The 15,906-nt window shown below is 36.9% G+C and overlaps 1 protein-coding gene and 1 non-coding gene across 3 annotated transcripts in view; one reads left to right on the top strand and one right to left on the bottom strand.

Moving 5' to 3' along the window:
- slgA (proline dehydrogenase slgA) overlaps positions 1 to 15,906 on the bottom strand; it is a 315,508-nt gene that overhangs the window by 120,713 nt on the left and 178,889 nt on the right. The gene's annotated exons all lie outside the window — the stretch shown is intronic.
- On the top strand, positions 8,413 to 8,484 carry TRNAY-AUA (transfer RNA tyrosine (anticodon AUA)). The gene has a single exon. It is a non-coding gene; the product is annotated as a tRNA-Tyr (tRNA).

The following is a 15,906-nucleotide window of genomic DNA, read 5'->3' as shown; positions in this document are numbered from 1 at the left end:
TAATAATCTTTTTTATAATTCAAAAGTGTAGTCAAAACAGGTTTTTCCATAAAAAAAAATTAAGTTGTTTTTCTTAAAATACAAAATTTTTGCGTAATCCCAGCTATAGGCCTAAGGCATGTAAATTTGTCAGGTGAAAAAATAAAAGTCAAATGAACTTGATATGGCCATGGTGCATTTGATATGGCCATATCAGGAGCAGGTAAGCTTTCACGAAAATCGTTTGATTATGAACAACTCGTAAAAGATACGCCATCAGCGACAACACCAATCAACAGAACATTAAAAACTGAATGGAGTACTATGGTTTTGACGAAAAGTCTTTGAAAAACATCCATAAAACAAAGGAGACTTACCAGAAAAAAATAAGAAGAGGTCACATGAAAACTGCAAAACAGGCATCTGACGCCATATTGCTCAACCTGACTGGATGGAAAACGATCAAGTGACATACCAGGATGCCCTTTCATTGGATGCTGCTGCAATTTAGCAGATTTTCTGGTTACCTAACTCACAATAGGGGGGGTGGCCATATCAGAAACATGGCCATAACAGGAACACCCACCTTATGTAATATGCAAAAGGAAAAAGTAATAAAAGTTTTATATTAAACGTAACATAATACATTTCACGAAATACTCACCGAATTGTCAACTTATTTACAAAATACCTATCGAAAGAGTAGCAGGTTTAATACCGAAATCACTCATTTTATTTCACCAAAAATACGGTCCCTAATAACACCCAAACAAAACAAGTAATTTCTTCAATAAAATATAGAACATCTTGAATAGAACATTCAGCCTCTAGCTTTGTCCTACATTCATCTTAACCATGACATACAAAGTCGTTCTACATTATTGAGCTCATGTGAGAGGGAACGAAAAATGGACTACTTTTTAACCGTCGTATATTAGATGAAGCCCTACTTTTGTTTTAAGTATAACATGAAGAAGCAAGAGGCAATGAGGTTTTGTTTGGGTATGTTGCATTGTTTAGAAATACATATAATAAAGAACTATACTTTAAAGGTTCCTTCTACTGCCTTCAGATAAAATAATTTTTACTCACAGAGGCAGTTAATAACTACTAATTTCTCTCTTTCCGACATAAATTAAACGTATTATCCCCAACCTTCGAAAAACAGTATTTTTACCTCATAAAATCAGATGCAAACCTGCCAATTAATAACAGTTTATATTATCAGGCTTTGAAATTAAAAATTAAGTTTAAATGACAATATCTGCTTCTCTCGTAAATAATTAGTTACAGTAATTACAGTAAAAAAATCACGTTTCAGGGACATTTCGATTGTCTTACATATTTACTTTTTGATTACAAACGATCTTGGGGGGAAAAAATGTGATTAAAAAATACTTCATGACACACGTTACTCTAAATCACCATATTCCACCAGAGATCACAACAAGAATAGTCATATTATTTGTATATCTGGAAAGGACAGTACATTCATTCTCAAGTTCCTCAATTTAGTCCAAATACTTTCCTTCTTATATCCTATTGCTCCCTTTGGAGCATAGGGGTCAAGTGATAATTTTCCATCTATTCCCGTCTTCTTCCAATATTTAACTATTTTTCTAACCATTAAATTATAAATTATTTCAAGTTATACTCTCTTTCGCATGTTATTAGACATACGAGATAAATATGATGACATACAGTGTGAGACTCACCTTACCAGTCGTAGCTGGAGAAGAACATCACAGGGGAAGTAGGGAGTGGGATTATAGTGAAACCCTAGTCCACTCGCTCTTATTTCCGGCAGCCAATCACGTTGCAGGTCGGCTACATTTAAACGTGTGCGTCTTGTCATTCGCTGCTGATGACGTTATGCACTTCCTAAGGCTCGATAAGTACTCAATATAATCGCCCGCCATTTTGGCTCTTTCGTTGGCGTTCGCAGAAAGCACACGAGGACATTATTTTCCGCTCAATTATTTGCTCAATTACAGTGCGTTTGATTTATTATCATATGTAGGAGCTACATCATAATGTTAACGGTGCGGCAAAAAGATTCCTCGACTGGTAGCTCGGCAACGAAAAAACAAAAATGATGAACGATACTATCTACCTAGACTTTATAGAGACTTCACTTTCTTAGACTAGATTAAAAATAGAATAATTTTGCGGATGTACAAAATAATGAAAAATGGGTGCAGAAAAATTGGCGATGAAAAAGAAAATGAGCAAGTTCTGAGGGACTATGAGAATTATTGAAAAACATGCGAAGTACAAGATAATGAAGGTGAAGGGATGCTTTCGTTATCTAGAGCGCAGAATTTCGCACAATTACAAGAAAAAAAAAATCAGATTATTTTTTTGTGTACGTGAAAACAAATCAGTGACATAAAAATTCCTAACAAGCTCAACATTCTTCTTGTTGTAAGTGATTCTAAATGTCCTACAAACATTAAAAAGAAGATGCATAATTGATTACGAAGACTGTTCCAGGGCAAGTGCGTGGGCCATAGTGCCAGAATGTTCTGGCATTATGACTCAAAGTCATTAGAAGCAACACAGGTGGGATCACTGACTCAGTCATCTGATATTATGTCACATTTGGCAACCATAAATTTCAAGAGTGGCCAACATAAGCTGCTAAATATGTGTTACTAAAAATGAAGTTCCTAAAACTGCTCACTTTACAGAAGCAGTTAATTTACACTGAGAGAATTTCTATCCCTATTAGAAGGTTCAGATCATCATCATCATCATCCTCCTCCTCCTCCTCCTCCTCCTCCTCCTCATCATCCTCCTCCTCTAGTATTGGATGAAAATTGTCCAAGTTACATCTTCTTTGTCTTTCATTTGGTCTCAAGAATTTTATTGCATGTTACTTCCAAATAAATGAGTTATTTTCTGTAATCTTCTAGTTTGATATCTAAATTATTATTTTAAATGGATTTAATATGTTTTTATTTTTAATCTGCTATTTCACGCAACTTCCTATCACAGATCTTAAATATCTTATTTCCGTTGTCTATAACCCATTTTTCTTTTTCGTGATTATTAGAGATAGCAGATTTTCGCAATCACGATAAATACGAAATGTGCCTAAATGTTATCAAAATAATTCTATGTTTAAAAACATCGAAATTTAATATAAAATTCTAAGTAAGAGAGAAATTACTTTTTGAGACACTTTTGTGTTTTTGTAATAAAAAAAAACACAGTTTATCTAAGGACCTCACCACATACAAGCTCTCAGACTTTTAATAGTTTGCTCACCGCTCGTGTTAACTTTCAGCATGAATAGCACAGGAATGTAACCTCCTGATACCCTCTTTGTTTTATTTATATCGTTATCTCGAGTTTTCACCTAATCTGTCTGCTGTTGGTGGTAGAATTTTGGCTGCCTCTGCGATCTCTTTAGGTGCAGTGTTCACTCACAAACAAGTTGTAGTAGTAGCGGGTGATTGGGTTGAGTAACAAGATGGCTCGGGATAAAAATCTTTCGCCATGTTTCTTAATGTTCACAATTTCATTGTGCTCTTACATGTTCCTTTACTTATTATTTTCAAGAATTTTAACTGGAAAAATAAAAAAAATTCATCTGTTTTACACATTGATGACACCGAATTTCTAACAGCAAACTTCCCATAAAAAAGAAATTTCATCTAAAACGCTACAAAATGCTAAACTGTAGCATTAAAAGTGCCATAAAATGCTAAATCTGATTTCCAAAGCGTTACATTTTTAATTTTAAGTTGCTAAGTTTACCATCACTAGTGACTATACAAGTTTTGCTTCTACAAACTATACCATTTTATAGAACTCTATTTTGGTTTATACTCTCGTGTATTTCCTTCATGATACCACGTATAATTTTTATCGTTTTTATCAATTCTCCCTTACATAACAGAATGCAACTTACGCACCATCGCATTATAAATAAATATCTACATTCTTTATTCAGAAATACAGTAGGCCACGAGAACGAATGAAAAAAAAAACGATGTATGTAAACTAAATATCGGTATCTTATTTAAAAATAGTACGCGTTACCACCTTTATTTTATTACATTCGCAAAATAGTCGTTTCCAATGTATCTATCCGGCTATTCTTTCGAATGGATCTCCGAATAATGTAGTTTTTACATCATACGAGGGTCAATCAAAATATTTCCGAACTTCTTGCATTTATTGTATCGTTAAACATACATGTCGAGTCAGTCTATCAAACAGCGTCAGATTGTCTTTAAGAACTGAGCTTCTACACGTAATTTTGTGCAAATATTATGTCATGGATCTATTGCGATTTTTCCCGGAATCTTTCCATAGGCCATACGCCTTACGGCTAGTCTTCTTCGCTTACTTTCAAGTGATGCTTTTAGTATAGATTCCAGGAGTTTCCATGGTTCTAGATAACTTCTCCGTTTCTTATGTCCTGTGTGTTTCCTACATTCAGGGCAATCCGGAAACTTATTGATTGACCCTTGTAGAAATTTTCACTAGCCTGTCTTCTTCGATGGATACCTCTTTTAGTCTGACCCTTCTCTCGAGACCTGCAGGGCATGGTAACTAAATGAAACAACAAAAAAGAAGATTTTAAGAAGAATTATACAAAAATCACTGAGGGATAAAATCAGAAGCGACATAAATGGATGAATGCAAAATTGAACCTGTGGGTAATTAGGTAATGGATAGAAAAATTAAATTTAATGAACAATGATCGTATAGAGGATAACAGATTAGTGCAGAGAATTAGAGAGTGGACACCAAATGGAAAGAGAAGTTTGGGACCCGCAAAATTGAGATGAAAATATATGCGTACACAGGATTGATGAATGGACGCAACAAGTGGCAGGTTTAAATAAGAAGCAGAAAACTAAGAAGTGTAAAATAGTCTCATGTAATATATTACGCGAGGTTTTCATTCCCTTTGAATAAATAGCTCTTCGCACCCGTAAATTCATCGAAAAAATGAAAACCTCTGTTGATCCTATTATAGTTCACGTTATGCAATGCATGGATGAAGAGTAATGCAAAGCTTCGGTTACAAATGCTTACATGGAATTATCAGAATGTAGAGGTAGACAAATGAGCTGTTAAGGCAGAGCAATTATCTAAACACAATACGCACAGCGCATATTGCAGCTTAATACGAGTCAAACTGACGACGTGGTCTTGAATCATCACAATATAGGACAGATGGAATAATGCCTCAGAGTGATAGAGGAGCTCTATTACACATTCCATTCCCACCCACACAAAATGGGGCACAGTCATTCCAGGTAAATTCCAATGAAAAATTATTATCAGAAATATTTGTTTATTATTAGTGTAAGACATAGATAAAGCTCTAAATTTAATTACTCTAATGTTTTATTTTCAAAAGGAAAATACAGAGTGGATTGTTCGAATGTACCTAATTTCAATTGTATGTGATTGGTAAACGGTTGAAGATAGAAACCTACAGAAACGTTTATATGAAAGGGAAACTCTACAAGTTTCGATAAGCACATCACCATATCTCTACGTGAGCTCCAGCTGTCACTGTGACGATATCGAGGCGATGAACGATTTCTTGCCAAGAACGTTGGAGCATGTGTTCTGGAATGCTCTCAATTAGAGTTGGGCAACACGATTCTTTTTCAGAAGTCGATTCCAACGATTCAATCATACATTACGAATCGATTCTAACGATTCGTTCACGATTCTTCTCAGTCTGCGATTCCAACTATTCTTTTGAATCGTCAACGAATTCACGATTCTTCCCAGTCTGCGGTTCCAACTACTCTTTGAATCGTAAACGAACGACTCGCAGGACACTTTCCTTTGCAAACCACGCGTAGAACAATAACGTTCTACATCTCTCGCATAGATGGCATAAGAGGCGAGACATTGGATTATCTCTTTCTCATTGGCTGGAACCATTCAACATGATCTCCATTAATCTACAAAATTACCGAAGATAGTGTTCCTAAATTATAATTTATCAACTGAACCTTATTACGAAGTACATTTTTTGCTTTACATCTCTATTTAACTATGCAAATTTCAGGTTTGTGGTTCAATATTTTCCATACTTAACAAATGCGCTATTTTGATTTCACTCTCGCTCGGGAGCATTCGGCACGGTTCGGAAATATCCGTTGACAGGTTACATCAAACAATGAAATAGAATCGTGGGTTACGATACCATGCCGATTCGTTACTATTCTTTTGAACGACGATTCGTTACGATTCTTTTGAACAACGATTCGTTGATACCACGAATCGATTCTTACGATTCTTTATTATTAGTCGTTCGAATGAACGATTCGTTCACGAATCGTCCCAACTCTATTCTCAATAGCCTCTATGATGCGCTCCCGAAGATCACGAAGGTCTCTGACTGGGATGGCGAACACTTTATCTTTGACGTAGCCCAGAGAAAGAAATCGTATTGGCGAATTCTACTCATTTAGCTTTGTCATCCGGCTCCAAACGTTGCATTAACTACACTTTGTATGCGTACAGTTTGAGACGTTTGTGGACAATTCGTTGCAATGTTGATTTTGGTACTTCAAGTTCCCGCGAAGCTCTTCTTAATGACTTCCGCGGGCTTCGCTCATACGCGGCTTGAACATTTGCAACCATTTCGTTGGATGTTCTACGACCACCACCATGCTTCTTCAACACTGATCCTGTAGCTAAAAATGTATCGTGCCACTTCTTAATGCTTTTTGCAGTTGGAGCATCATGGTTAAACACTCGCCGATACTCTCTTTAAACTCTAACAATTGATTTAAACTCCGCATACCACAACACAGTTTGCGCTTTCATCTGCGGTGTCGCCATTTTCACAATTGATACAATCTACGAAAAGAAACCGTGTCTGTGCACCATCTACCGATAGGATTCGAAACTTGTCGAGTCTTCCTTTCATATAAACGTTACCGTAAAGTTCTATCTTCAACTGTTCACCAGTCACATACAATTGAAATTCGGTACATTCGAGCGGTCCACCCTGTATAGTACAAGTTTTATGGGCATTGAATCTAAGTGGTCTTGGTTAATTAATAGTCCGGATCAGGAATAATAGATTATTCAAATCTGCTTATAGGGAGCTTCACCTGAAAGACTAGATTTGCATAATATATACGTTACTGTGTACGTTAACAGAAAACCACAATTCCAAGTCACACAGACATTGTGTGCACCCTGGCGTTTCGTCAGCCCAAGCGAGTTGTGTGGATATAAAGGGAAAAGTTGAAACGGTGTCGGGTGGAGTTGCCGGGTAGCTCAGTTGGCAGAGCACTGGTCCCGAGATCGATACCCGGCCCCGGAACAATTTTTCCTTGAAATTATTTATGAACGTTATAAATAATTCCCTAGTTTGACTGTGTAACGTTTTATTAGCACTTCCTAATTTTTAGAGCGAAACGGGGGGCATTGTTAAGTACATAGAATGTTATACAGAACTCTGTTATTTAACAAACACACTTTGAACTACATAAAACTCCCGATATTAGGGATAAAACGCAGAACATGTAACGCAAACGCTGGTTTCTACCCGCTCTGCACAGCAACACTCCACTCAAGACCGCGCTTTCGAATGCGCCCTGTAATCAGCATTAGGTGATTCATAGCAGCCCTGTAATGAGCATGGCGGCACGAGGACCGAATATCGTTCTCTGCGCATCAGTCAAATGGGCAATATATTATTTCAATGTACCGAAGTACATATGATATTTCCATGCAGATATTCTGCGTCATCATACGATGAAAGAGTAATGGAACGGAGAAAAATTCTCTCCGGCGCCTCTTGGGTTCCCTCTGGTGGCCGCCCTCTGCACTACGTCATAGATGTCTATGAACATAGGACCGAAGTCCACACATGTGCTGAGGTGCACTCGTTATGAGTGACTAGTTGGCCGGGATCCGACGGAATAAGCGCCGTCTTAAATCACTTGGTGATTTACGCATATCATATACGCCTATTATTTCAAAGTACCTACCGAAGTACATATGATATTTCCATGCAGATATTCTGCGTCATCATATGATGAAAGAGTAATGGAACGTATCCGGTGTGGCTTAGTGGATAAAGCATCAGCACGTAGAGCTGAAAACCCGGGTTCAAATCCCGGCGCCGGAGAGAATTTTTCTCCGTTCCATTACTCTTTCATCGTATGATGACGCAGAATATCTGCATGGAAATATCATATGTACTTCGGTACATTGAAATAATATATGATATGCGTAAATCACGAAGTGATTTAAGACGGCGCTTATTCCGTCGGATCCCGGCCAACTAGTCACTCATAACGAGTGCACCTCAGCACATGTGTGGACTTCGGTCCTATGTTCATAGACATCTATGACGTAGTGCAGAGGGCGGCCACTAGAGGGAACCCAAGAGTTGGAACTCAATCAGAGACAATTCTGTCCGACGCCGGGGTTGTATCCGGTGTGGCTTAGTGGATAAAGCATCAGCACATAGAGCTGAAAACCCGGGTTCAAATCCCGGCGCCGGAGAGAATTTTTCTCCGTTCCATTACTCTTTCATCAAATGGGCAAGCTTTCTTTGCGCATTCAGTCCTCAGAAAAGCATTCTACGTGTGATTGATTTACAACACTGTATTCTCAGGTGAATCAATTTTGTGACAAGTACATTTTCAAATCAATTTGTTTATTTAAGTACTCTATTTTCAGTAATTTACTATTTAATTTAAATTGTATTGTTTTAATCTGATCAAAGACAACATCAGCGCAACGGAAAATACACATCATCAAAACTTATTCTTAAACTCAGTGCTGAACGTTCCGTATTTTGTTGCGATTCGTTCGGACCTACATATTATATTAACAGTAAGTGCATTTATAGGGATATCTTATGCGAAGTTTTACCGCTAGATGGCAGAAACGTTCCATGCGGTGCAACATGTTGTAGGCTATGTCATGTCATATGCTACAGTTGATTACATTTTCCCGCTTTTCGTTTTCTGTGCGTGTCAAAATTATATTTATAATTATTTTGTATAACCTATAATTTAATATAATTCAGTATTTTCTTACCTCATAATTTAATTTAGTTTACAATAAATAATAACGTAAACCTGCATAATATTGAGCGATTCCCCGAGATGAGTGAGGAAATCTGCAATATGCAGAGTATAGATACGAGTAAATTGAATGTTCATGAATCTAAACGAGAACTTTGAGAACGAGGTGCACGAATAAAAAAATAGGAACTATGTCGAAGGTGAATATTGCCCTCTTTAATCATTAGTATTTAAGAACCGTACGCTAAAAACAGGATATGCAGCCACAAATGTGTGTGTGTGTGTGTGTGTGTGTGTGTGTGTGTTTTAGGGAAGGGACTATCGAGACTGAATTCCTAGTATTTTTTCTGTAGTTTCAGAAAGATCAAATAATCCAATTTTTAATAGGATGATATAATATGATCGCAGTAGTATCACGATTAGTAGTGCGTTTTGTAGGTTAAGGACATGCTTTTTTGAATACTATGTGGAATGATTTTGAAAATTTGAAGTTAAAATATGGTTTTAATAATTAGGGTACAGTACATTAAAAACATTATTCACGAAATGGATTTCACTACGGATCGTCCTGGATAATAAACATCCCAGTTTATCGAGAGTTTACTGCAGGCCTAAACTTCGGAGACTCCAACTAATGCATAATATAATCTAAGCTAACATAGCTTGCTGTCGAGGTTGCATATGCTTTTATTAATTTTTCTTTTTTCTCTTCCAAAATGAAACTGTACTCAACAATTCCTTACTTGAAGTAGTTACTTTTATTCAATAGCTAGCACTTTCGAGGCGCAATTTAATTACTTATATTTTTTTAAGGTTTAAAGCATATTCAGATTATTTCGGGACCTGATTGAAGACAAAAAGCTTTCCCTGGTTTTTACATAATTATAGGGACATAACAAAATTTGCCATTTTTAGTTGTATTTAAGAGTATTTAATATACTAATGCACTACGTATATCCTCAATGTTTATACTGGGTGTTCAGTTAAAAGTGTGTCATGGCTCGCTGTATGCCGTCATGTGGCTAGCCGATGAGCCTAGAGAATTCAATCTTCCTACACTTCCGCAGAGGTGTATAACCTATGAGGTAGAAGTACGGCGTTCATTCTGAAGAGTACGTACCGATACGTAGGTAACGCCGGTAGTGGCAGGAATGTGAACTGTTTGGAAATACGTACTGTCGGGATATGGGGAGAGGGTTAAGACGATTACTTACGTATTTGTTGACATTAACTTCGACGGTCAACATGGACACGGAGCATTTGATTTGTGTTGTGGAATGTTACCGTACGCAATCCACGATAACAAATACCCTGCGTACGACTTGCCGGCGCAAAACGCAGTTCGAAAGGAGTTATGGTAGCACACAGACCGTACAGACCGCCATCTGTTGCTACGACGTTCAAGTTATACCGTACACGTTCTCAAGTTCAGATTGAAGAACGCCTTAAATAATAGGCAACTTCTCTAACATATAAGCTGAAACTCGCTTCAAATCGGTGACCGAACAACAGTGACGTCATGACACACTTTGAAATGAACACCCAGTATACCGAAAAACAAATGCACACGCAAAGCGCATCCCTCAAAGTACACGTGCGCTATCTGTTGGTGCTAGTTCAGGATATCCCTATTGTACGTATCGCTGAAGTAGGATAAGAAGTTCAAACTAGGTCTGTGTGTAGAAACTGGAACTGTACTGTAAAAGTCTGATAAACTTAACCATAAAAAATTAAGTCACATCTGCCCTATTTGTAACTTGAAATAACACACATTTAAGAAATAGAGAAAAATAAACTTACGTTAGGGGCATCTGACATCATGGTTTAAATTTTTGTATCGTCAAGTTTATCCACTTTACGGTCTGGAAAATAGTTTACCCCACTTTACAGCAGGGAAACAGTTCATTTCAGAGGAAAAAGGGAGGGAGTACGTCATGCGATGTAAGTATTAAGATCTCGTCTAAACAATCCTGCCTCTCCCCATTAAGAAAAAGCTGAAATAAGGCCCCTGGACTATTCAAAGTCGATGACGACGGTAAGGCATAGTGGTGAAATGAAATAAATTTATACATACATAAACCCTGCGGTGGCTGAGTGGTCAGATCTCCAGCCTGTCACTCAGGCGATGCGGGTTCGAGTTTCGGTAAGGCTGGATTTTTTCAATTGAAAAATCGATAGCGAAACTTGCGGCGGACAAGACGGCAGTTGGTGTTTTTCTCGGGATTCTCCCATTCCCCATATTGGGCATCTACATCATTCCGCCAAAATTCTCCATTTCGTCGTCGTTCTATAACATTCCCCAAACGTCGGCTGGCAACGCACGGAGGGGGCTGGCCTAGGGAGGAAAGTGGTTGGCTGCTCAAAACCTGAATACAAAGCGAACCTTAGTATAGTCAGCCGGTGAGGGTTTGGGAATGCGCCCAACTTGAGCGTTAACGCAACAGATCTTGAATGCTCGCAGTGCTGGTACTCCCTCCGGAAATTCCATCATACACACACACACATACATACATACATACATACGAGCGCGTTGTGTGTGTAAGAGATATACATGCAAAACATTTTAGGGTTAATCGGGGATAGTTAATTATTGGACCACATCATGTAAAAATAATCTCGACCTTTTTTTTATTGTATTGGGTTATTTTACGACGCTTTATCAACATCTTAGATTATTTAGCGTCTGAATGAGATGAAGATGATAATGCCGGTGAAATTAGTCCGGGGTCCATCACCGAAAGTTACCCAGCATTTGCTCATATTAGGTTGAGAGAAAACCCTGGAAAAAACCTCAACCAGATAACTTGTCCCGACCGGGAATCGAACCCGGGCCACCTGGTTTTGCGGTCAGACGCGCTAACCGCTAGGCTACTCCACAAGTGTGGACAATCTCGATCTTCTAAGATAATTTTTATACCTGAAAAAATGTTTTTTGATTCGTTAATACTTCCAGAACACGAAATCCTGTATCCCGGAATCTCATAGGCACAGAAACGAACATTAGTCTATATGGAATCAGACTATTAAGTTGTCTTTGGCGATAGAGCTCTCTTGCAACGTTTGCCGATTCTTCTGCGGTTCCGTAGCCACAATAAATGAATATCGGCTACTTCTGCATTAGAGAATCCTTTCATTACGTCAAATATTGAAACGCGAGCTTCTGCAGTAACTAACGGACAGTTCATGCTGGAACACACGTGATATAAAGATGTGCGTGTAGTCTAAACTGACAGGCGTTTCATAGATCTATCATTCATACCTCAGACAGTGAAATACGTAATACAGAGTGATTTATATAGAACTGACACATTTCTTTCATTAATTATTTCAAAACGAATTGTGCTAGCGACAACTTATTATACCTAAAACGTAGAGGAATTTTGGGAGATTATTTACCTCTATAGAGTCATTCCACGTCAAATCGCACAAAATTATACAAATTTTGACCTTCATATTTCTGATTGCATTTATATTTTTTTTTACCAACTCTATGGGTCTCATAAACCAACAAGTGTATTTTTATTTCCTCCTAAGTCCACATGTTTTTAAAATATTACATGTTAAAATTCGTTAAAAATGTCGCACAATGCAACATTTAAAGCGTCACATTTGTGACGATATTGATGTTAAAATTTTTTTGAAAAATGCATTTAAAAGCTTAAAGTACTGTCGTTTATTAAATATTTACTAACTAATTTTAATATAATTATTTCAAATATTTTTTATAATTCAATTTTTAAAACATATACATCAATGTGAAATAGCCCTATTAAAAATCTAAAAAAGTGCCTACTAGGTGCACTGAAGTATTCTCAATAATTCCAGAAAAAATCAGAATGGGATCTCCAATAGTTTAATGGAAATTTAATTACTTACGACAGAATGTGTAGCGGTCGGCGTAGCAGCAGTGGACGGGAAGCGTTAAAGCGCGCTGGGAGGTTTATCGGCGCTGGATAATTGACTGAACGTTGCAACATTACACCCAGTACGGATCAAGTTACTCGAGGAAACACTGCTAATTTACTTATTATGATATCTTCAAATAATTGTACATTATGCTTTTCAAATGTTTCTTTTCATTCACATTTTAAATTTTCATTCGCCTACCTTCTTTCTTGAAAGAAAATTGTTTTACTAAATCTTCAGTTTTGACAACGGAATGAAAGAATATAATGTTATGTACCAGTTATTGGTTTTAGATTATGGTATCTGGCCTGAAAATTTTCAGTGTGGTTTTTGTGCTTATTGAATGGACAAAATATAAATGACACGTTAGAAATGTTTTTTGTGACTAATCAAACAGTTTTTTTTTTTTGTGTTGTTATAGGATCTTGTATAGGCTAACTCTCGTGGCAAGTCTTTTAACAGTATCTCCAATGCCAACACATGGACCTTTACCATGCGACATTGCAAAGAAGTCTCATTCAGCACTAATTCCATAATCGTCTTCATGTAAGCAATTATTTTTAAAATTATTATTTTTTTTTTGTATTGTGAACTTGATCCATTGGAAAAGAAGATGGTTTTTTTCATATCGTTGAATTCTTGCTTTAAGAAATTGATTGCATCGAATTGAAAAAAGTGAAAGGGATCGGTGTCATGTTTCATGGTTTCTGAGATGACATTACTTTTGTAACGAATTTCTGTATCTCCTTTGAAATATACTACGAAAGGAATTATTTATTTATTTAAATATACAGAATAAAGAATATAATTACAAATAATAGAAATAGAAATAAAATAATACAATCAATATAAAAAAAGGAGATGCAGTAGTATTAACAAAATTTGAGACAGAATGAGCAGCGTTCGTGTTCGGTCACAGTTCAGATATAATATTAATAGGCCTATAAGAGAATATAAAATAAAATAAAGTAGGAAGTATAATTAAAATTGAACTGTATTGTGGCGTGGCATATGTTCCAATGCACACCTTGTATTTAATCTTGTATTACAAATGAATAATTTTCAGAAAAGTCTGCAATAACTATGTAATTTTCAGGTTGTACTTTCTTTGCATTCCGTCAAAAATAAAATATGGCTGACTTTTGAATGGATGATGATACATCTTCTACATGAAAAACTTAACATGCTAGGGAGCCTTTTACTTTTGAAACTTTTCACGGGGGTATCGTTTTGTTGTATCTTTCTTTTCTTGATAGGGGATTCTATTGATATCAAACTCTTGTTTAATTCCTCAATATTACTGATTTCTAGCACTGTATCCATATAATTGCTAGAAGAAATACTGGGATAATCACTTTCTCTGTCCGCACTTTCATTTGATTCATGTTTATTAATATCAAAGAACTACCGGCTTAACATATAATTTCACCTGACCTATGCGGAAATTGATTGATTTTAACGGAACAAATCACATATTTGCACACTCAAAGACTCCTTTAAATTGAGCTTTATCAATAAGTCGCGACTTACGCGTCTTAGTGTATTTTTCTTTTTAAAAGCGTGATTAGAAAGGTAAATGGATTTAAACACTTGTTATATATTACGCGATCTTTACCTTCACTCATGTTGTATAGAAGTCACGTCACTGCGCGAAATTCAAACCCAAACTGATTATTTTTCTTTCATGCCATCTGTTTACTGCCATAAAGTTTATTGCCTTACCCTGTCTTGCTATCATCAAACACTTGGCTATATTACAGTATAAATTGTGAAAGGCTTCCCCCTGAGCTGACAATAATAAAATAATTTTAGATAAGATATTTACTGTTCCTTAAGGTATTAATCATTTGATGATTAGTATGGTGACATCAGATGCAACGGGAAATTTCCACGGGCAGCCTTCTAGCCTATGGCTGGAAGTAGTTCATTAGCTGGGCATCGCGAGCGCGTGCATACCTCCGGAAAATAAATTGTTACAAATGTATGGGTGCCGATCCCATATTTATAAATATGGTAGTTTACAGATAATACATCAGCGAACAAGTCTATATTTTTTTTTTTTCAGATTTTTAACTTGGCTATTTAATATAGTAATTTTGCTTTGAAAAAGAAATGATTAAAGAAATAGGCCAAATTTTACATTTATTTGTGATAGGCCTAAAGTAATAAAAAGTGTTGTATTTCGTCTTTCAAATGCGCCAAACCGCAAATCTCAATTATATGTAGACACAGAGTTCCAAACGAGTTTATGTAACAGTGCGCGCATAATTTGCGTAACTTCAAATATTCGTAACTACACAAATAATTAATAATTGTGAAAAAAAAAAAAAATACGGGTCTCCTTATTTGATGTCTGGAATTCATGAAAAAAAAATCGACCATTTCCGAGAAGGTCGTGTTTTATTGCTATGCGATTTGACGTGGAATGACTCTATAGCAAATGTTGAAAATGTACTCCATCCTGCATAAGGCACAACTCAACACGTCGTTCCATGTTACTGGCCACTCGTTGGAGGACTCTGTTGTTAGCTTGAATCTCCTGTGTGATGTTGTGCTTCAGATCGTGCAATGTCTGGGGACGTGTGGCGTAAGCCCTGTCTTTTAAGTAACCCCATAGAAAGAAGTCCGGCCTTGTCAAATCCGGAGATCTCGGTGGCCACAGGTTCCTGGAAATTATTCGGTCGTCACATAACCGGATAAATGGAACCATGCTTCATCTGTGAACCATGTGATGGACAATATGGCAGGATTTTGCACAATGAACGTCTGAAACCAACGACAATAATTCAATCTTTTATCCTTACCTGGTTCCTGTAACTGATGAACAACCGTAACCCTATATGGCTTTAGGCTCTCTGACACATTGAGTAGGTGTACCCTGTCTCCTGCGACAAACGTCTTAATGATTTTTTGGGTAACTGCTCCAGTCGTGCTCTTACGTCAACAACAACCGTGGGAAGCCTAGATGAACGATGCTTGCCCTTTTCAC

Source organism: Periplaneta americana, chromosome 2, assembly GCF_040183065.1.
Source record: "Periplaneta americana isolate PAMFEO1 chromosome 2, P.americana_PAMFEO1_priV1, whole genome shotgun sequence".
Classification (NCBI taxonomy): Eukaryota; Metazoa; Arthropoda; class Insecta; order Blattodea; family Blattidae; genus Periplaneta; species Periplaneta americana.
Note: the sequence above shows the minus strand (reverse complement) of the source record. Positions and strands in the feature narration are given on the sequence as shown.